This window comes from Wyeomyia smithii, chromosome 2 (genome assembly GCF_029784165.1).
Source record: "Wyeomyia smithii strain HCP4-BCI-WySm-NY-G18 chromosome 2, ASM2978416v1, whole genome shotgun sequence".
NCBI lineage: Eukaryota > Metazoa > Arthropoda > Insecta > Diptera > Culicidae > Wyeomyia > Wyeomyia smithii.
In genome coordinates, this window is record NC_073695.1 from 95104061 (window position 1) to 95128470 (window position 24410).

At 39.4% G+C, this 24410-nt stretch overlaps 1 protein-coding gene and 2 pseudogenes across 1 annotated transcript in view; 1 reads left to right on the forward strand and 2 right to left on the reverse strand.

Moving 5' to 3' along the window:
• Window positions 1–24410, reverse strand: part of LOC129724676 (uncharacterized) — a 36166-nt gene continuing 11756 nt past the window's right edge. The window contains exon 6 of the mRNA XM_055679760.1: window positions 1–100. The gene's annotated coding sequence lies outside the window, so the exon portion shown is untranslated. The remainder of the gene's footprint in view (window positions 101–24410) is intronic.
• LOC129719764 (uncharacterized) lies at window positions 13818–15649 on the reverse strand (annotated as a pseudogene).
• Window positions 16480–17292, forward strand: LOC129719765 (uncharacterized; annotated as a pseudogene).

Genomic DNA, 24410 nt, shown 5'->3' on the forward strand with positions numbered 1-24410 from the left:
TTCCAATCGAAATAAACATCTCTGTTGCCTTTGAAGGGTAGATCATTATATGTGACGAGTTTTTCTGCGGCAAATGTAGGCGTCGCCGATAAAAGACAACCTAGAAATAATCAAATACCGTAGGTGCGAATCTGACTACTCGAAAACTTACTAACATCATGTATATATTTTTTCTTCTGAATAATATTTCAATACAATAGTATCGTTTTTTTAGCTAAAAACATTAGGGTTGTGTACAAAGCCACGACCGCAAGGTTGAAGTAGAATGCTTTTACAAGAAAGATAACCCGGCTGTTTGCGTGTCAGTCATTTTTTTCTAGTAAATAAACGTTGACTAATCAGATCAATCGAATTTTGCGCTTCAACAAGGATTGACTATTTTCAATAATATAATAAGTTGCTTGTCATGGTTGGGGCTTGACAATTTTTAAATTTTGAGATAAATTTTTTCGGATGTCGTGCTCATGACTGAAGGAAAAGATAATTCAGTACGCTCTGAGAGGCGGAAATAAAGTAAAATTTATAACTTTTACAAATTTAGAAATGTAAATTAACTCAAGAGAAAACATTAACGCTTTAATCATCAGGTTTTTATTTCGTCCTGGAAAGGACAATTTGTTGTTCAATTCAGTATCGGATAAGATGCCGATTACATCTTTTCGTTATCACTGACAGTGCGAACATAGTATTCGTTGTGATAAAATAAACAGTGAAAAGCTGATTTAACACTCAAAACTAGACGGCTCACATGTTGTCAAAATGAGTCAACTTTTCATTGAATGCATTTACTAGTGCCCACTATTGCACAGAGACTGCATTTCACTAAAGTGCCTCACTGCATCAGTCGCTATCGATGCTGAGATCCGCTGCAACTAGTGCGCTATCCATAGCCTTGCCACAGTTGTGGCTGCTATACGCTGCCATTGGTATCCACTGTCCCTCCAGTTTTTGCCTTGCTGGACCACTGTGCACCGGAAGAATGCTGAATAACGAAATGGCCAAAATCGCTGCCTGATCGTAGGCAGCAGTGAGAATGGTTCTGCATGGAGACCCGCATAATGAATAAACATGAACGAATGATAATCCTTATGGTTTAACGATACCCCATACAGTCGAAACTATATCCCGAACTAGTTGTTAGGCACGTTTCATGGTTATTGATTATGCGGGGAGGCCGATGATGAATTGAGCCGTTGCGGAACAGAGTGGTCTAAAGACCATTTTTTTCGAAAATGAGTTTTTTTTTTTCATAAACCGCATCTACTCAAGAAGCTGAAGTTGGGAAATTAACAACATTTCGAAAAATTGAACTTCAAAGCTGATTTATACCGTGTTGAAATTTCGTCTGAAACAGAATGGCCATTTTGTTTCGGAACTGAGTGGTCTATGTACATAAATCGGTGTGATACTTTTATGTAACACGTAACATGTAGAATATTACATGTGATAAGTAACATGTCACTTGTTCTGTACATGTCACACGTGATAAGTACCATGTTACACGTAATGTAACATGGAAAATGTGACATGTTAAATATTATGTGATATGTAACATGTTGTGTTACATGTAATGTTACACGTGTCATCTTACAAGTAACATGCTATATGTATCATATAGCATGTGACACTAGGTGTAAGGCATTTTATACGAGTTACCGTCATTTTCTTTGTCATTTACCAGGTTTGTGTGCATAGACCACTTTGTTCCGAAACGATTCGAGGATTCCAGTGAATATATATGAAGTCAGAGTGGTTAATGTACATTAGATAGACAAAACCATTTGTTTCGTAAAAAACTGTTAATTTTATGTATTACCACTTTAAACCACTTCATAACCTTTATATTAGAACATTTTGTTTAAAAGAATCCGTTGAACAGAATTTTATTCAGAAATTTTTCGGAAATTGCTTCTCCTGAAAAGTTTGCTAGATGGCACATAGACCATTCTGTTCCGCAACGGCTCAATTGATCTTGCTATTGGTTGAACACGCCTATGTTATAATCCTTTAAGATTTACTACTCGTCAGTTGAGTCAAGGATAAAATTAGGGTTCTTAAGAGAAGAGTTTAACTGTACGTTCTTTAGTGAGCTGTGTATTGGAGCTTTACTGTGTAATGCGATGAAGCATTTTGTTGCATCATCTTATTCTGTGGACGACATTTCTCCGGTGATTCATTTTTCTTCACCAGCTCTGTGAGTCATCACGAATCACATCACAAATATTGAACGGTAATCCTAAGCAATATAGAGTGCTCTGAATGAATTTGTTTTGTTCATATGTAATAGGTGGTCATTTTCATTTCAGTAGCATATTGTTATTTCTCTATTGAGGACTGATTATAAGAATAAATTGAGGCCTGTATTTGGTTTGTCACAGAAGAAAGGTTGGTCTATGCATTCACTGTTTGTGTTGCATTATTTGCTCTACCTCAGTACTTTTCGATAGGCAGTCCACTAGATTTGCTGTGGTTCGAACCTGTCTCCAATTAGAACCCTGGGTAAGCTGCTGAATAATAGTAACTAGATTGGGTATGCCTTCCAAGCTCAAGGTAAGTACACGGTTTTCTGATTTTTTTATATCAGCAGAAAGAGCGAAAGAGAATTTTCTGAACAAAACGTGATTTTGAAAAAATGTTCATCGTTGTCCTTCGATTTTTGAATAAAAAATAAAAAAACTGCTCGAAATACTTTAAATGACATTTCTCCAATTAGGCAAACTTTCATTTAGGATATTTCAAGCAATTTTTTATTCTTCATTTAAAAATCGAAGGAAAACGATATTTTTGGTTTGCTCGAAAATCGCAGTTTTTTCAAATGATACATATCTCTTTTCAGAAGCATCCGTGAAGCAATGTAGTTCGTAGCAGAGCCGTAGCTACTCCGTTTTGCGTGGAAGGAGGAATAGTCAGAGAATTTTTGTTTATTTAAACTATTTTTTGTAGAGAAAGCAGTTTAATACACCTCAAATGTACAATAACTAACCTAAAAAGAGTGAACAGTAAAAAAAATCACGTTATTTACTAGAATTTTATATATTACATCTACATAAATACATTACTTTCCACATGCTTATTTTTGAATTTTCTGTGGTAAAAAGAATACCAAACCGATAACAATAGTAGAAGTGCTGTATTTGCGAATGTGCGTATCGTTGAAAGAGTGTAAATGAGTGTAAGGTATGAACTCTATAACTTCCGGTTCTTATTGTGGTGAATCAGCCTGTCGCTAAAAACTACCTTTATAAAGGAAAAAAAAAAACAAATTTTATAATGCTTGCAAACAAGAATGAGCAGTTTTACATAGTGTATTTGAACTTTAGGGGACCAACTTTTTACCCAAGCTCAGCCATTTTTACTCTAATTGAATAAGAGCTTCTTGTGATTCTCGTTTCTACGACCTTTTCCACGGGTTTCAAGTAAATTTTTGCAGCAGTGTAAAAAATTAGACGAGGAGCAAGGCCCAAGGTTCTAGCACAGACTAACAGACATAACACGTCGAACATATTTTCAATAAAATCAGCGTTTTAATGATTCTCGTACTTTACGTTAGTAACCAGTCTTGTACACTTACTCATCTTTGTGCATTTTTCAACACATAAATTACACACATAAATTACATCACTTCAGTTAGTAGGCGTTGTGATGAGCAAATAAAAAAGCACAACCTTATTGAGCGGTACCTTTGCGCGTAGGGAGTGTGGAATATAACTACACATATGAGTAGGCGAGCCAAAGCTGCGTGCTGTTGAATAAAATAACTGTGTCTGGGCTAAATTTTCTCATAGACCTGCACCGTGATAATGAAAAACTCAGTGAGCATAGCACAGTGAGCATTGCGCAGAGCCCAGAACAGGTTATTAGGGAAACAGCCAGAAAAGTTTTCAATCAGCTAGAATTTTCATCATAGTGCCCTTATCAATGAGCAATAAATGTGCGCTATCTATATTTCATCAGTTGCAATCGAGAAAGTCTCTCTGCGAGAGCTTTATGCATTTATTCTTCACAATACAAGCTTTCTGATGTTGCATATTTGGCTTTCTTTACACAGTGTGCATTTGCTTCCCACAGACGAAAAAAATAATCAACTCATCCGTTTTTTTCAACATGCTTCTGTGTTCTGTGCAAATTATATGAGTCTCTTCGTTACACACGATGAGTATGCCATGACTGTTAGTAACACTAGCACCATCTGCTGTCGTGTTCGCGCTGCGTCATGTATTTCGACATCAGCGCCAGCGTTACTGCATGTGTCAAATGGGGAACTTCAAAATATGTATGAGATTGCATGACTACGCCCCAGACGACGTTTTAGCGCGATGACTGTTATTCGATTGAAAATTTGAAATGAACGTTTTTTGTGGCGATGGAGCTAGGTTCCAGTGTTACGTCCGTTAGTCTGTGGTTCTGGTTGTCTGGGAGAATCAGCGTCATACTGAGTGCAAATTTCGTACGAACATGCAAGCTGCGGCATCTCAGCTCGCTAGGTGAACCGTAAAGATCCTGAGTTCTTCAACGGCCTCAGTATATAAAACACGATCCTAGACGTTTGACCGGACATCCGGAACGAAAGTATGCGGACCGCCAGGTTCAGCTTCGACACAAATCAGGTTGGCTAACCTAAAGATTGAATAATCTTTTCAATCACATACATGAGAAAATTGCGTGGTGGGGTAATGCAAAGAGGATCGCACAGCTTAGACACTTCTGATGAAGTAATTCATTTAGTTATTTTTTCTTCAGACCGGAACCACAAAAGTTCGACAGTTTTGGTAGAAGACTAGCCGCATAGCGAGATGATTAGTTGTCACTTTTTTTAGACAAGAACCAGCTTTGCTAAGTAAATCTATGCAATTTTCCGGATAACTATGAAAATCGGAAAGTCGCAAAAATAATTAATAACGAGGCGGAAAAAATATCTTTGATAAAAGTTTGTATACAAGTTGCCGTTTGGCAACACTCCCGCTGTCACTGACTTGTTTGTTGCTAACATTTGCATATACGCTGCGAAGAACCAAAAACATCAACAAAACGGCTAGAACTTTTTTCTTCCCCCTGCAATTTTCAATTTTTGAAGGAGGAGGTGACATAAAATGAAAACAAAATTCATAACGGCCTAAGTAATTTTTTTTTAAATTTTTGGTTAAGGGTACATGTAGCGATGAAGATAGAAAATTAAACTGACTGAAAAATATGATAGAAGAAACTACGAAACATATAGTTCAGCAGGTGGGACCAGGGCCGGATTTAGGTGTTGGGGGGGCCGGGGCAGATATTTTCGTGGGGTTCTCTTTTCCTTGAAAATTAGGGGCAGGGAATTTTTTTAAACTTTCTTGCTTCGCTGGAAGGCGCAAAAAAAGGTCTCTACTCAGTTTTCACGTCGAGCCAAAGACTAAGGGGGCTCCTCGTGTCGGAAGGCCCGGGGCATTTGCCCTTAAATCCGGTCAGATGCGTTTTTGTTACACCAACACAGAATGTTGAAGACATAGTTCTAGAATTTGTTTCGTATCGTTCATCCAATTTTCGCACTTCGTTCATTCACTCTGTAGACACGTTTATTTATAGCTGGCTATCGCTTCAAAACCATCATATTATTTGTGTTTTCTTCAGCTACCAAGGCATTAGAACTGCAATACAAAATTCACTAAATTTTCACTTACAAAATATCAAAACAATCACGTTCATCTTCTCCGTCTGCGTGCGTCTTTCCGAAGCGGGTATTTAATGAAAACTAATCGCAGCTTTCAGCCGAGAACGCTTGCGACGATCGCGCATTATTCTTTTGAGCGTTTGGGGTTTTCATCTTATTGCGGTAAATCAGTTGACTGTAACATCGAAGATAATGGGAAGGATTCATACGCTACCAAATGAAAGAAGAAAGCAACATTCGGGTTTCTCCAATTTTGGGTCATTTGGTTTTTTTCATCATTTCATTTCAAGTGTTCGTTTTTGCTTCTGATAATTCAGTTGACTTACTGGGGGTCTTCACATCGAGCTTCTATACAAATACCTAGTCGTAAACTGTGTATCTTCCATTACTCGTCAATGGAGGTGAGTATTTTTACGGCTTGGTATTTGTATACGAGCTCGATATGAATACCCATACTAAATGTAAATTGGGAAATCAGTCTCAAGTCTCTTTGTTCTTTACCCATTAATCAAATACAACGGGTTATAACTAAAATTTTCAAACTTTTTTGAGGCTATCTTACTCCACAACAAAAACTCTCAGAGGAAAATGTAAAAACAGTTCAGTTTTCATTTAAAGTTGGTTGAAATTGGTTTTCTATGAACAGTTTTAGTGTCTTTAGGCGGTTTAAATTTGGTGCACTGAGTTTCGAGCGATAATTTTTAAATAAAATGTAGAAATAATTCAATAGATACTAATAGTATTCTGTTGATTCCGGCCCCGTATCTCTATGTTCGTTCGATTCAAGTTTTAAATAATTTTACTGAATATCGCAACGTGGGAATATTGAGCTAAATTGCATTCAAAGCACTCAAAACTCCATGCTCACTAGCGCTACATTGAGGTTGAATTCCGAACTGTGCTGTCTGCCGAACACAAACCCTTGACCCCTTGATCGGGTGCAAATCGCACCTATCTTGGTTTCCGGAATCTCGAGATAGAGTTACATAAATCTGCCCATTTTTGGTGATGCAAAATTTTTCGGGGTTCTGCAATCACCAAAGGGGCCGTCCACATTCCACGTGGACTACTCATGGGGGGTACGTAAATGTCTACGCTTGTCCGTGGAAGGGGGAGAGGGTAATAGTGTCCACGTAGACGCGTTTTTTTCAAAAAAAAAAAAATTGATATCTGCCAAAATAATACTACGGTGCTCTCACAGACCGTTATTATAAAACAAAATGCACCAAAGAATCTGAGTACACCATTCGTTTTGTTATGACGTCCAGAATCTCTGCTCAAAATTTTAAAATCATCGTACTGTACATTTTTTTAATGCCCTTTTGAAGGTCGTAAAGTACAAAAAAGTGGTATAAAACCGACGAAGTACTTATTGTAAAGCACATTTTTTAACCACCATTTTATGAAATAACTTCCAAAATACTTTCCACACATTCCAAGGGTTATATTTCAAGACATTTACGATTGGTGGAAAGATTTATTTGAAAATCCCACAGTGCACAGTAGATTTGACTGGAAAAATTGATTTTATGTACTCAATGTCTTCAGCAAAATTGTTTCATTGAACAAGGCCTTACTTTTGGCGTTTTCGGTTTTTCGATCAATCCACCTTACAGTTAGATAGAAAATATATTTTTTCTAATTTTCAATATATCAGATTGCTTCCTTCAGCAAAGTTGTGGAAAATTTTAAAGAAAAACAATTGCTGAATACTGCGATGCCCTATCTGTACGTTGGACACGAAAAAACACAGTTTTTTTGCGGAACTTTCCTCCTTAAAATCCTTATACTAGTGTTCGAGTGTTCATTGGAATGGTAAAAATGCTGCGGTAGTAAATGAAATTTTAAGTTCATTTTAAACTATCGGTCCCAAAATTTGGAAAACTTTCGTCTCAAATTGAATATTCTTCGATATAATCACCATTTAGAGTACACTAAAGTCGCTTTTTACGCGGGAATACGTGCCACGTAAAAAAACGCGTAAAAACCGCGTAAATTCTCTTTCACATTTCGATGCCAGCTTTTCAGTACAGCGCGTTAAAGCCTTCAAAATATCGGTCGTTTCCAACTCTATTTCTCTATTTGAGTGGAACCGCTTGCCAAGGTGCCACATTTTCAAGCCAAAGACTTTTCAGTCCATGCATTATGATTCAAACTTATCGTTTGAAAAAAATAATTTGATAGCAGTGAATACGTTTCGACCTAGCTATGGAACTCATACTATTGACTCCGTTCAGCCTCGTTTGAAATTCGTGCTCAATATATTTAACTTGACTCGGAAAACTAGCTTTGCATGACATCTAGCTATTATGATATTCAAAAGAATTAATGACTAGCTGAATTCCTCCAGTTTATACCAACTCAATTGCTTATTAAACAGTAGAATGAAGCAACACATTAAGGACTTGTTTCTTTTGTTTTCCGATTTCCAAGGTTAATGCTTATCGCAACCGTCTGTCTCGTGCTGTAAAGTATGACTCTATTTGCAACCCAAAAAAAAAAGAAAAAAGAAAACAGCTGCTCTTTTCCTCGTAACGTCATTGAAATCACCGTGGAGTGTGTGAGTGTGCCGTTTCCATTAATTTCCTGAAGCACGCTTAACCAAATTTATTTGCTCGGCTCCCCTTCGCTTCGCTAGGGGCTTACTTCTCTCGATTTTCCGTTCGGCCGTACATTTCCGACAAACACACAGTTCGCCTTTCCGGCACTGCTAAATGCAAATTTTCCTCAAGTGTATTAGAACAATCAGGAGTTTGCCAAAAGCGAAGAAATGGGGCGCATACTTAGCACGAGTCAACTGCCAGTTCCTTATTCTGCTGGAACGGCGATATAAATATGTAAGTGCGTATGAATGAGAAACGATAGCGTAAATTTGTTGGCAGACTTCCTTACCTAATGAGATGATTAAAAGTTAGCTTTTGGTTGGAAGTTTTTTTGGAAATTTAACTTGCATTGTGCGTTTGATAGAATAAATTTTTAATTTAAACAAATTGTTCAGAACAACGAATATGTTGGGTACTCGAATCTTTGACAAAACTTCAATGTTACGACATCCGGTGTGTTTAAATTATTATATTTTCTACAGGTAGAGGGAGCAAATTAAAGCGCCCCAATAAGAACGAAAATCATTTCGGCTCACCGTGGCGTAAAATTAACGCTTAAATTCTATCACGTTCAATATTCGCCATTGTTTCATCGGAAAGTTTAGACTTCAACAAGCCGCAAGAAGCCATCGAAAACGGTTTTCTTTAGACTTCGCACGTACACACGATTGTGCTGAACGCCGTCAAGATTCAGTTGAAAGTTTTTAATGAATATGCCGATGGGGATTTGTTGGCAGTGACAGCCAACAAATGTATTCTGATGGGGGAATTAAGGAATCTAAAAGCAACAAATGGCACATTATTTTTCATCCGCAGTGTGTTGATAGCACTCAATTAACATACGTGGCATTTCGCATCTTGACACGATTAATACTGTTGGTTCTGTAATCGGAATCAAGCCCAATTTTTCAAATGGCTTCCTCATCAGAGGTTAGTGAAACCATTAATTGAAGTACGTCACACTGAATTTGATAAAACGGATGATAAATATTTTATTTTTAGACATCAGACCACTCAAACAAACCATTTCACCTTTGAAAATATTTTTGATCATCACTGTTGAACAAATGCAGCTCGCGTTGCCTGAGCACAGACGATGTGGAGGTTGTTAGGCTTATCGGAAAACCTTATCTTTCTTTCGTTTATGTCCTTCAAAGTTGCAGTAAATCCTGACGTTGAAGCAAAGGCATTGCTGTCATCGATCTGGCTGAATCAGATTAGCACAAATTTTTGGAAGGCTTACATGATACCGAATCTCGACTTCCTCGAGTTGGAGACGAGTTGGATCCAATTCAATGACTTGCCAGAAATGGATCCAATTCAATGAAGTTGCCAAAAAGTAACCGCGATGCAAACTAAGTAGCGCTGTAGAAGCCTATGCTCAGATAGGAACAGCTCGGTTCAATATCCTAGGCGTCTCGACACTCGCAGATCCACTTCAACCTAGTCAAGCCGTTAGGTCTAGCACGTTAGGTCCCTCTGTTCCTGGTGACGGTGGGGTTCTTGAAGAAAACCGATTTTACCGCAATACCGTCCGGCATCCTCGCGGCAAGTCCGGCCCATCGTAGCCTTCCGTCTTTCGTCAGGTACACCGTGGGAATCTTTCCAAGTAATTCACTTTTCGCCAAATATTGTCCACACTTTCCATTGAAATACGGCCATTGCGCGTATGTCCTCCATGAGCAGCGTCACGGTTTCAAGTCCATGCTGTACTACAGATTTAGTTAGGGTTTTGTACATCGTCAGTTTCGTGAAGCACCGTTTGCTCCTGAATCAAAGCGTCCTGTGAAGAACAAAGCTTGTACATATATGTCGTTGGATCTCCTTACCCGTGTTATTGTCAGTGATTACCAGAGATCACTAATATACGAACTCAACTACCGCTTCGAGGATATTGCCTTCCAGAATCACCACCCGTGGAAACCTCTCCGTGCCTATTCTTTTCATATGCTTGGTTTTCTACTAGCCTCCACTTCAAGTCTAGCGTCTAGCGATTGCCTCCACCGTCGCAGAATTTCTAAGCATCCTAGGAGTTGACTACCATAGCTGAATATCGTGCCTCTCGTTTCGATGCCCGCTTGTCGGATTACACCCTCCAGAGCAATGTTGAACAAGGTGCAGAGTAGTCCATCTCCTTGTCTCAACCCTCTGCGTGCTCTAAAGGGATTCGAGAGTGTCGCTAATACGCACATGTAACACATCACTCGATCCAAAGCAGCTTTGATAAGTCGTGTCAGTTTAACCGGAAAACCGTAGCCATGCATCATTTGCCATAGCTGGTCTCTATCGATTGTATCATACGCTGCCTTGAAAACAACTGCCCTACGAATCCTTTTACTATAAGAGAAAAACGGCGGACTTGAACGGCGGCGTTGATCAACATTATGCCAAAGTAGTTGCTGCATTGTAGCCGATCGCCCTTTTTATAGATGGGGCCTATGACTTCTTTCATCAATTCTTCTGATAATTTATCTTTCTCTGAAATCCTAGAAATTACACAGTGGAGTGCCGTTGCTAGTGCCACTTTGCGTTTATAGAGCTTTGCCGGTAATCTGTCCTTACCTGGGGCTCGATTGTTCTTTAGTGACCCAATTACCCGTTTGACCTCTAGGATATCGGGAATAAAGACACAGTATTGGTTTGTAGGCACTCCAAGCTTAACTTCCCTTCCATCTCCTTCCGTTGCTGAACAATGTTAACTTGCTCATAACTATTCTATGGCGATGACCTGAAATTGTACTGTACGGTAAAACAAACAAAGTACGCATTTTTCTTGCAACAGCAATTGGGAACTGATGTCAATTCAAACGGATATCGTTGAACGTATCGAAATGTTCGGTTATCTCGTTTAGTTGCACCCACTCCACTCTTCATTTCGACTTTATACGGTGAAGGAGCTGAGGATCCTAAACGATACCAAACAGAAACCAAACAGATACCAAACAGAAAAAATCGATAGTGATAATGCCAATAACAGAAGTGCGGAATACAGCAAACACCCGGGCGATATCACAAATAATCAATGGATAGCGTCGACTCTGAAGAAGAAGCGATTCATCGAGCCAAAGAAGTCACGATCGTTCAATAGGAGAAGTCGCGTTCGTTCAGTCGAAGGCGGGCTTTTCCCCGAAGGTTCGCCAAAGTCTAGGAGAAGATGAAGCTGCTCGAGATGTCCATTTCGGTCGGGTGAAATCGACTGGGAACAATAGAGTGTTGGAAATCGGCTGGAGCCCTTGTCAGGATACGTTTTTGTTCTTAACGGAACATCGCGAACAACTGCAAGAATACCTAACTGGCAACCGGCGACCGACAAAGAGAATAGTTCTAAGCTGCGTCATGGGGTTCTTCGATCCCCTGGGTCTTCTTGCTCCGTTCACGGTTCAAGGAAAAATTTAAGATCTCTGGCTTTCCGGCTGTTTCTGGGATAAAGTAATCGACGATAACTGCTTGACGAACGGGAAGCGGTGGATCGGGCTATAGCCGATGATAGAGATGATTAGATTTCCACGTTGATATGTCGGAGATTCTTCTTGGGCAGATGTTGACTCAGCAGAATTACACATGTTCACGGATCACACTGGCATGCTTGTGCCGGATATCCTCGGGCGGTCTTGCAAGGAATTGACCGTTGTACCCTCTCGATGGCTCGCGTTAAAGCCCGACGGAGCAAGGTTCTATACCACAAAAGATCAATACAATGGTCTCAGTGATCCAAATCTTACAAAAATTAAGATTCTCTAGGTGGAGGAGACTACTAAGAAGTATGGTGATGATGATGAGGTTCTTGTCGACCTGTTGTCGCAATAAAAACAGTCACGATGTTGCAAAATCGTTAACTCCTATGCTGGACCAAAACGGCGTCATTAGGGAAGGAGGCTGCGGAAGACCTTCTGTTCGACAAAAGTACTCGATTATTTTGAGCAGATACTATGACCACTGCTGCAAACCATGACCACTGCTGCATGACTGTTCACTTACCTTAGTATCAGATTTGTCCATTTGAAAATCGGGCATTCTCTATTCTCGCAATCATGCTTGATGGCAATCAAAAGGCTTATCTGTACGCGTGGATGTCCAGAGGAGTTCTTTTCAGATAACAGGACGAACTTCAAAGGAGCGAGCAAGGAGATACTGGGAATTCTGAAGCAGGTAAATAATGACTGTGCTGAAGCGTGGATTAGCCCCACAACAAAGTGGAACTTCAATCCGCCGGGAGCGCCGCACCGGGGCGGTATCTAGGAGCGAATGGTGAGGTCCGTTAAGGAGACGCTGAATTATCTCAGTGATGACTGGAGACTCACCGACGAAATCCTTCAAAACACATACCAGGAGAGTACGGAAGTACGAAAGCCATAGGTCTCAACCTGTTTCTCAGAGGAGCAGTCCGATATGCCGACGCTCTCGACAAGCGGGAGGGGATCAGTGTTGTTAGTCTGGCTTGTAAGCAGCATGCAACACCTCATGTGAGATTCTTGTTGCTACCGCTATCACATACTGAAGAATTTTCCATTCAAGCTATTTCTCGTTCTTTTGCTGTCTTCTTGCTCGCATTCGCTCCCGAGATCATATGCACACACTCCTGTCTACTCTCCTCGTGTGTACTCGTGTGTACCTACTCCCTTATTCGCGAGAACGACCAGCCGAAGACAATTGTTTCAAGATGCTTTGCGATGGTTGCAGAGGGACAAAAAATAATAGGGTATCGGACTACTTCGCGGCTGGTTTTCCATTAGACTGCTGTAAAAAAAACTTTCCAAAGCAGTCCGATACCCTATACGTTGCGATCTTTTACATATTCTTCACCCCACTGCGGTTGTCGGTGCATGAAGCAAAACCCCGTGCACAGTTTATCAAGCAGAGCAATTCCAAAAAAAAGGGCAACCAATTTAATCGACCATTTTTGATTTGGCTGAAACTTTGCATAGACATTTTTACATGCAAAAGAGTCCATTTTGTGCTATTGGTTGATTTTTTTGGAACTTTTTTGGACTCATTTTTGAGAAACAATTGAAAAATGCTATTTTGGGAAGGTATTGATGATTAAGAATGTTCTTATAGACCAAAACGGTTTGTTTTATCGGTGTGATGTCTTTGGCAAAAATGTAGATAATGGAAAGAATATACGACCGGAATGACTGGTATGGAGGTTGTTCGGCTTTCTCGGTCTTGGGAATCAAACGACTAAATAGTGTTTATCCTAACGTTTCGACCTTTGATTTAGGCCTTTTTCAAAGGTTACTATAATTTAAAATAAAATCAATACATATACTAACAACTAACAAAACATGAACTTACACTCTAGTCTGTCGTTTTTCGTTTAGTAAAAATGCATAGTGGTCAGTCGGTAAAATAATTCGTCGGTTTAGATGGGCCTATTTAAACAAACATATACGGTTGGGTTAGCACAAACATAAATTAAACGGGTAAATATAATTTAAAAAATTGGATAAATAAAAAACACGTACATAACATAGGAAAAATCACTCTGGTTGAAAACTGATCGACCTCTAATTATTCACTGTAACGGACAATTCCAAATGGAGTGGGAGGCTTTGCGATGAATTGTACTATGCATCTGAAATGCTAGCATCTGTCGGACTATCTGTTGGTCTATTGCTCTCGTGAACGATTTGTGATCTGCGAGAAACGGTGTTTGCGTAAGTGTGAAGAATGCCTGCGTACGTGGTATTGAGGTTGTCAACGTCTGTGCAGAAATTAACTGTGTTGGGTGTGTTGTAGATGTGGCACATTTCGAGTATAGGGAGATCCGTAGAGCGCACAGTGGTTGGAAAGGACTGAAATCAGGGCGAAATTAATAACTACTAAGGGTTGCCTCCCAGATAAACGATTTCTTCTCGAAAGTTGATCCTGAAACTATTGGTCAACTTTTGGCAATGGCTATGTAGTTCAAAATTTCACCACTAGGGCGGCGCTATCGCTAACTTCTCAAGGGAGCAAAATAGAAGGATAATGTCTTAAGAAAGTTTGTAGAGAATAGTATTTTGAGAAACTCTTTCTTGGACATGAAGTTAGTATCTGATGTGTTTTTTGAGAAATTTAGCAATTAATCTTAAAAAAACATGATTTGCGGCTACTTATAGCATTTTAGGAGGAAAAACCCGAAATATCTCGAATTTCACGATCCAGGTATATCAAACATAGGTAAGGTATGCGTAACGGCTATTAATATCCAGGAAGTTTGAATTTTAATTTTATGAGTGGCGTTCTAAGCTAACATTACTTGCTAAAAAATGGCCGCTTGCGCGTCGCACGTTCGTTTTTTGTTTTTGATATTGTGAACGTTTCGGCAAAAATTGCCCAGAAACCTTTTTTGTTCCTGTCTCTATGAACACGAGGGAACATTTTAGTTTTTGACTCAGCGCGGGTATCGGCGGGGATACCATTTAAAACTCTACATAAAGTTGGAGTGCCAAGTATTTCATTAGACTTATTTTGTGGAGGGCTTATTTCTATGAAACAACTTTGAAAAGAACATCTGAAGTTGTTAGAATGCTAGAGTAAGGCTATATAATCATTTCGACACTATTGTAACATATATTACTACTTCTGCATTCTGTAATAAATCACCTGGGCAAACAACGTGAAAATAGAGAAGTCGTGAATGAACAAGAAGCCTACTTTCTCAAATTTGTTAAATGTATGACACCATTAACAATCCGTACATTCTGAAGATTTTTCACTAGCTTGAACCCCGCAGAAATGATTCCCGAAGAGGGCTTGCTCGATGCATAAAGTTGAAAAATTGACTTTTTTCCGACTATATGCAGTTCCAGACCACTGTGAGCGGTAGCTACGATCAACTATTCTAGTATTGCTAAGGTTGAAAGTGTGTTGGTGATCAATGATATGTTGAGTAAGAGCTGTTCTTTGCTCACTTGGATGTTGTGGGGATGCGGGTAGTTTGTTGATGTTGGACCTGTGTCCACTAATTCTGATTTTTCGTCATCCCTATATACGATTTCTCACAATTACTACAAGGAATCGTATAGATGACATTGCTCTGTTGTTGTGGATCTATGGGATCTGTGACTTGCCTTAGCAAGTTTCGGGTTGTTTTGGTGGTTTTTAATGCTATCTTAACTAGAGGGTAATCTTTTTTGAGAATGCTGACGAGAATGGAGCTGAGTACTGGTATGTTAATCATCGAACGGTAGGTGGTTTCAGGAGCAGTGTTGTCACGCGGGCAGATGTTGGGTGGTGGCGTTGTCGGTTGAGAAAACGATTGTGTTGTTCTATTGATGAGGCGGTTGATGAGAGCAGATGGGTAGCTGTTACGACGGAGATGCTGGAAAATCGTCTGTTTATGCTGTGTCGTGGTGTTGTTGGTGGCCAGGCTGGTTACTCGCTGGATGAAATTGGAAGCGATGTTTATTTTCATTGAAAGCGGATGGAACGAGTGGTCTGGCCGATATGGTGATGGAGGACCTTATTTGCAACGCAGCCCGAAAACTAAGTTTCACTCCCCTGGTTCTCAAAAAGTATGTAGACGACCTGATACTAGCCCTACCAAAGCAAGAAACATTAAACACTCTTGGCATATTCAACGATTTTCATCCAAATCTCCAATTCACGATGGAAGTAAGAAAGTAGCTCTGCCGTATCTAGACACAAAGGTTATCCGTTCCGCACAACAAACACTAAGCACAGAATGGTACTCCAAGCCCATTGCATCCGGACGTCTGCTACAGGGTTGATATTTGTTGACACTCTTGAGTGAAGGTGAAAAAAAGCATCCATAAACGTTATTTTTTTACAATCCTTTCATAGCTCTCCTTTCTCGCTTTTTGCATGAAAGTGAACTGTCAAAACACCTCATTATATTTCATGCGATGTAAGTAAGACAACAAAATCAGTTTATCAGTTAACGAAGATTGTCAAGGCATCGGTCAGTGTCAGTGAAAAAGTGTTTCGGTGAGGTTTATTTTGGTTGAGTGGACTGTTTGTTTTTCTTTTTCGCTTGAAGTGAAGATCGTTTGGTTGGATTTGTCGTCAAATTTTATTCCGTGACCGTGAACGATGCACGCGATCTATTTCATTTGAGTATAACAGCACGTTACTAGGACGAAAATCTAGTGTATCTGAGAGAGTGCTGCGATCATTGGAAGTGAAAATTGAAAATAATTGGCTGTAATTTTCGAAGAATTTTGCCGGGGAAAATGACTTTCATCAGCACTGCTGCTAAGTTACCACTCGTTCCATCCGCTTTCAATGAAAATAAACGTCGCTTCCAATTTCATCTAGCGAGTAACCAGCCTGACCACCAACAACACCACGACACAGCATAAACAGACGATTTTCCAGCACCTCCGTCGTAACAGCTACCCATCTGCTCTCATCAACCGCCTCATCAATAGAACAACACAATCGTTTTCTCAACCGACAACGCCACCACCCAACATCTGCCCGCGCGACAGCACTGCTCCTGAAACCACCTACTGTTCGATGATTAACATACCAGTACTCAGCTCGATTCTCGTCAGCATCCTTAAAAAAGATTACCCTCTAGTTAAGATAGCATTAAAAACCACCAAAACAACCCGAAACTTGCTAAGGCAAGTCACAGATCCCATAGATCCACAACAACAGAGCAATGTCATCTATACGATTCCTTGTAGTAATTGTGAGAAATCGTATATAGGGATGACGAAAAATCATCTGAAAACTAGAATTAGTGGACACAGGTCCAACATCAATAAACTATCCGCATCCCCACACCATCCAAGTGAGCAAAGAACAGCTCTTACTCAACATATCATTGATCACCAACACACTTTCAACCTTAGCAATACTAAAATAGTTGATCGTAGCTACCGCTCTACGGATCTCCCTATACTCGAAATGTGCCACATCTACAACACACCCAACACAGTTAACTTCCGCACAGACGTTGACAACCTCAATACCACGTACGCAGGCATTCTTCACACTTACGCAAACACCGTTTCTCGCAGATCACAAATCGCTCACGAGAGCAATAGACCAACAGATAGTCCGACAGATGCTAGCATTTCAGATGCATAGTACAATTCATCGCAAAACCTCCCACTCCATTTTGAATTGTCCGTTACAGTGAATAATTAGAGGTCGATCAGTTTTCAACCAGAGTGATTTTTCCTATGTTATGTACATGTTTTTTATTTATCCAATCATTTAAATTATATTTACCCGTGTAATTTATGTTTGTGCTAACCCAACCGTATATGTTTGTTTAAATAGGCCCATCTAAACCGACGAATTATTTTACCGACTGACCACTATGCATTTTTACTAAACGAAAAACGACAGACTAGAGTGTAAGTTCATTTTTTTGTTAGTTATTAGTATATGTATTGATTTTATTTTAAATTAGAGTAACCTTTGAAAAAGGCCTAAATCAAAGGTCGAAACGTTAGGATAAACACTATTTAGTCGTTTGATTCCCAAGACCGAGAAAGCCGAACTACCTCCATTGTAGATAATAATTTTGTCTTTCCGAAAAAAATATACATTATTAAAAAAATTTGAAAAATTTTGAAAAAAAAATCAAAAGGAAACTTTTATTGGTTAGTAAAAACGTTAAAAATAAAGTTGTGATACATTGAAAAATAATTCATTTCTTAAATTTTTTTCGAGAAGCATATTTTTTTTGAAGGACAAAATTGTCATCTACAATTCTGCCGAAGACACTATGCCAACCATTCAAACCGTTTTGGCTGTAGAAATATTTTTAATTTCCAATAGAGCACTCTATGGGAAATTGAAAATATTTTTACAGTCAAAACGGTTTGTTTGATTTGCATAGTGTCTTTGGAAAAGTTGTTGATAACAATTTTGTCCTTCCAAATTTTTTTTTTCAAGTATCATAACTTTTTTTTAATTAATATTTGATTTTCCTGTTAACTTTTTTTTTCACAAAATAAAATGTTTGGTGTTTATTTTTTCGAAAATAAAACACTATTATCTACAAATTTGTCGTTTTCTCTAAAAGTATTTGTAACCATTCATACCTTCTCAAAATAGTATTTTTCAATAGCTTCTCAAAAATGAGTGTTTCAAAAAATTGATCCAATAGCACAAAATGCCATCTTTTGCCTATGGAAACATCCATGTAAAGTTTCAGCCAAATCAAAAATGACAATTTAAAAAAAAATAAAACTGGGTTATTTTTTGTGAACTGCTCAGCACTCCTCCTAGCCGAGCAATTTTAGTCGAGTACTCCTACTTGCAAGTAGGAGCTCGCGTACTCTTTTGTAGTCGCTGAGTAGCAATACGAAAAAGTTTTTGCGTGTCGGTGCGCGCTCGCTGCTACTCAGGGGAATGCATCCAAGCCTGGGACTTGGTATTCTTAATCGATGCGAAAAACCAGAAGCAGTGGACAAGCAGAACCGTTGAAGTGTTCGTAGGTCAGGACGGTTGAATTTGACAGGTGAAGGTGCGGACATCAGAAAATGTCTATCGTTGAACTGCAGTAAACCCAGCTGTGTTGGGAGTCGAGGAAGGTAAATCCGGAGCATCCGGTGGACCAGTATTGAAGTAACTGACTGAGGATTAATCAACACTGTTGGGCTAACCTCGGTGGATGATATTGGTCTATTAATTTGAGCAACCGAAATGTGTAGGCGAATCTGTAGACGGAATGGGTAGCTTGTCAGAATTGACAGAGAATCTTAGGAAAAAGTTGGAAGAATAGTAACAATATTAAAAACAAAAAAATTAACGTGAATTATAAGCCAGGTCATGAAAACTGATTTGTTAAAACTATCAGTTGTAAATCCAGTTAATTAGTCCAGATGAAAAGAGTTTAAGCGTATTAAACGCTGATCTAGGTAAACTGGAGAGGACTGGCAGCACGGCTACATTGATTGTACGTGTACTAAAACTGCTCCTACAAGTTATTGTTTTGCAAGTGATTTCTGTTGGCAAATTTGCTGAAAGTGAAAACAAGTGTTCTTTGATTAATCATTTACATGATACAAGTGAAGTTTAAGTGTTATTCGCATGAAAGTGATAGATTTATTTATGTTTCAAAATTGAAAAGCCAGCAGGGTTTTGTTGGTTGTGAGTGCAGCCGTCGCGCTGGTAGGCGCGTTATGAACGACAGCTTTTGGAGAGCGGGGAACGTCATTGTTACCATATCGCAGGCAAGGAAAGCAATTATAAGATAAGTACCAGATTCAATAATACATTGATATTAATAGTGTTTTGTGTAAAGAAGGACAGTTTTATGTGCATTTGTGTACATTAATCATATGTCGGTGGAGTGTAGGGAGACAAGATTTATTTGCCTGCGTGGACATGTGTAGAATCGGTGCGGTTTTTACTCGGCGGTGGTATGTGTGTTGGCGCGAATGAAGTGGTAAATGTGGAAACGAATATATTTAACGCTTGTTGTTTGACACGTGGCTAGTTCGCATTGGCAATGGGCTACGTTCATATAGTGCAGAGTCTATGTTTATAATAAGAGTCCCGCAAAGATAAAACCAAAGGAACCAAATCAGTGTCAAACGAGAGTACCAATCGAGCAATGTAAATAAACAAGGTGATAGTGTTAGGAGTGGATGAAAAGTGTTGTAATTGAGCGTAATAAAGAATATGTGATTTTCCGAAGTTTTACTTACACATTTCAATCCAGCATTAAACCTGTACACTGGTTCACTCAAATTTAACAAAACATTACCGGTGTAATCTTTCAAAACTGTGTACCTTGTGAAGAAGTTCAAAAAATGATATTCGCTTATGCATGGTGAAAAACAGAACTGGTATAGTTCTTGGCAACAAATGCACAAAAGCTGTGTTGCCGAAACGATAGATTTTCTCTTCGCGCGACTCTATATGCACATAGACTCTGATATAATGGGCATCGCGTTGCCATCTAAGATTGTTTGGGATAGCGATGGAAAATATCGAACGTAATCGTTGATGATGGCATAGAATGTTTCCGAGTTTTTATCGATATTATCGATAAATTTCCGATGGCTTTTGACATTTCCAATCGGACCTCTCTGACTTTGATAACAGAGTGCGCGGGTTACAGGAGCAGGGATGGTTTTCGTTTACTTCTGAGTTTTTCTTAAGTCTGTTTGACTATTGGAGGGCTGGGAGCAGCAGTTCATGTTCCTATATGATGCTTTTCAGATGCAGGAGGTGGTTCGCATGCTTTGTGCCACCTGCGACATTTCGATGGTTGTCGTTAGCACTAGGACTTAGCGATGTTATCGATGAGAAGCGGTTGTCTATGTTAATGATGGGTACCGACAACTTTCCCATAATATAATGGGAATTATGGGTTTATGGATAATGGGAGCTTGACTTTCGATGATTATTCATTCAGCCTGAATCATGATTGGCTTGGTCTTGTCAATAATTTTAAAACTTTGGATTAGTATATACATCTACACCTGATGATTGAGCTTAATGTTTTAGATGCACCAAGCTTTGCCATTTTTTTTCATTATAAGGTAATGAGTAGCTCAACTTAGTAATGAGCCAACATGACGCTTAGTATACTTCGAATCCGTCATCTACCACGGTTTTGCACGGTCAGGCTTCAAGTAGGATTTATCAGCAAAACATGTTCTCATCTCGAGAGCAATGGTGTGGTTTGTGGAAGCTGGGAGTATGGTGCAGTGATAATACATGAAATCTTATGCTTCACTTTTTCGATTTTTCTAGCTTTTGGGCTGTTTATGTTTTGCATACTATGTTCCAATAATAACTAGGTCGGCATTTTGTTAACAAACTTAAGACTTTATATTGGTCAATATGGAAATTTGCATTTTTCAATTATTAAGGCTTTGTATGCATGGAACTTTGCCAATTTTTCTATTTAATAGGCAACATTCGCATCGACAACTAAGAGAGAATCGGCATGAAATGTCGTGTCCCCGAGTGTCTGCGTGGAGGGGATAGAGCGGTCGTGCATAGTGCTTCGATGTAAACCGCGTTTCCGGCTCGGGAGAATTTTACTTATATGAACGTTTTCGGAATATAGTAATTTCGAGGGCTATACCCAGATACTTGTTCATGTCTCGCTGTGATTGTTTAACCGAAGATTTCGTCCGGTCGATAAATATCGCGATCGAATAAATATCGCAAAGAATCGCGTCGGCCGACTTGCGTTCGTTTCTTCGAAAGTACTCGGGATTGACAAATAGCTGATTGCTACGAGTAGCATAGGCTACATCGCGTGCGTCGTACGCAGAGGATCGCGAAGTTTGGCAAGAAATATACTCATGGTCAGTTTTCGTAATAAGCGCGCAACATTGTTATATTCTGTTTTCAGATGTGTTTTTCGCGGGATCGTATCGTTTTTTTTAGAGCAAACAAAGTGTGTACTAGAACCCTCGTTGGTCGATCTGTTAGGTAGAAAATGTCCGGTTGACCGAACCCCGAGAGACTCCGCGTCGATACCTTCATGAGGTCGAATTATCTACAGATTATCTACATCATCAAAGGTCCAGTATCCTTGCATACGATTTATTGTTGCGGTGTTACATTGTCAAACTGAAAAAGTTCGAATCGCATTATGAATATCGTGGCGGATATAATGAACCTGTTCGCACGATACTTGTTCTGAAGAACCCGACACTCGAAACCAGCGCATCGTTTACCAAAACGAACCCTGCTGTGTACTTTGCCCTTTCTCCAACATCCCAGTGATTTCTCGTGGAAGTGCAGAGGTGTTCTCGGCTTCCAATAAGCGAGTATCACGTCAACATTGTCCCTTACAACTTCCTTTTTTGACCTGCATTCGGATGCGGCCGGCGCTGGTATTGCCTAATATAAAGATTAAGGTCACCAGTTTTTACACATTGAGGATGCATTTTGGTCCGAAGCATCATCTGTTGGTTTTCTGTGTAATTACAGCTGATCTGGCAATAACGGAGTAGCAACCGCGGGCGGTCAATCGTGCTCATGCTCATGCTCATTAAACGCTGATCTAGGTAAACTGATCTCAACGGATGATGCGGCGAAATTAGAAAGATTTATGAAAAATCAAATAGTTAAATAAAGAAGAAGGATAATACTGTTGAAAAGGCATAAGTAAGAAATAAATTAATGAAAAGTAGTGAAGCAAAATAGGAAATTATACATTTAGGCGAGGAGAAGCGAAATGAAGAAAGAGTAGATTTGAATTGATGTTTCATATTTTTTCTATTTAATCGTCTGATGGTACCAACAAATACAACAACTACCAAGATGCTTCATCAGTACAAAATTGCTATGTATTTTTTTTTCGTGAATTGCGTGGCACGCAAGCCAGACTGATGCTCAGCAGTGAAGTAATATACACAATTTGTAGAATTCCCTATTCTGTATTAATCAACTAAAGAAGCGAGGGAATGTAGAGCACTTCATGGAAATTCAATGTAAAATTTGAGAAATACCTTACTAGCCGCGTGAACCGCGCGCATTCGAAATCGTGAACGCGGCTGCACCTCCATTTGCATTCTGGGTAGAAAATGGATGTGTTAAGAAATAAATCCGCTGCAGACACGGTCACCGGAAGCTCAACTGCAACGACTGCAGCGAGGAAAGTTCCATAATTACTTCCACTAGTTGTTGGGTAAACAAATGAATTCATTCCGATGTTGCACCGGGCGAGTTTCACTTCGCCGCAGTGCAACCGTGTACTCACACCTTGTACCTGACTTCTCTCAACCTCCATTTGTATTAGCGAACCTATACATTAGAGAAATGACAAGACACTCACCGTTAAGGCAACTGTCAACATCAAAACGGATAACGGCAATGCAAAATGATACAACTCGCCCGTTTTGATGTTGACAGTTGCCTTAACGGTGAGTGTCTTGTCATTTCTCTAATGTATAGGTTCGCTAATTTGTATGCTACAGACACTCACATGGTTTGATTTACAAACTGTAGTAGTCGTCGCCGTTGCGGAATCAAGTGCCACTTTTGTCCTGTCTACCTTGCCGGCCTTGCACTGCCGGAACAGAAAATGAACTCCGAACACGTACAGCAATGGGTGAAACAATGCAAAAATATGCAAATCTTTTCCGACAGTTTTTTTTCTCCATATTTGCTCAGTTTTAACCGACTGCCATACTCTCTCTACAGATGCAGATGGGCTGATGCTGTCGCGTGTGGTTATTTTTATAGGAACTAAACGAAAACTATTTGAATTATGCATGTCTTCATAGTACCGCTTTGGTTCAAGCATTGACGGTGGTTGTACTGGTGTTGGGTGACATTGCCAATCTATATTTAGCACTCCGGATACCAGTGGCAGGAAGGACACCCCATGGAGGACGAAAAAAGTTGCAAAAAATGTTGGTAAAATTTTCCGTGTTTGGACGGTAGTATAATGGCTAGCCAGTAGCAGCCCTGTAGTATGATTTCATGTTTTTTTTTTCTTCTAAATGAATGCCAAAGTAAAGCCCTATCGAATCCAGGCGAGCTTGCTAAGTTCCGGTTGGATGAAGCGCCGGGATTGCTAACGCAGTTTAGTTTTTGTTCCGTAATTGGAATTATGGTGTTACTTTTTGCAAAGTTAAATCTTTGCTTTCATAGAGCTTGGGTTTTTGGAAGCATAATCTAAATCAATTCAGCGTGAAGATTAGATTGTCTTGTTTTATATAATGTAGTGCTCACAAATGGTTTAAACTCTCCTTGGACACGACTGAGATGCAAGTAACTTTTTTTGAGATCGGAACCCGAGAAAGCAAAAAAAAAACCAAAGGGACGGTTATAAACCTTTGACAAAAAATAATGTTTTCTGTAGAAAATATATATTCTCTACAATTAGGGGTAAATATTATTGGAACATAAGTCAAAAGTCACAATGGAAGTAAAAATATATACCTAGTCTTTCATAATTGTCAAACAGGGTAAAAGGTATTATCTGTTATACGGTCTTGTATAGATTTAGGTCCGGTTAGTGGTTAATTAAATGCAAACAACAAACATAGCAGAGACACCAATCATTTGGTAACATAAAATGGTAGCAAAGAGAAATGTTAGCTCAGCATTTGAAATTCTGACTGAAAGGTCAGCAGAAGGAGAAAATATATAAAATAATTAACGCACATCTGAGAAGCCAATCAATCGAAGCGAACAGTCTGCGTAGTCAAGTGTCACCTCGTCAGCCCACGTGCATCATGACATCGGCCAGCAGTGAGCAACCACCGAGAGAACAT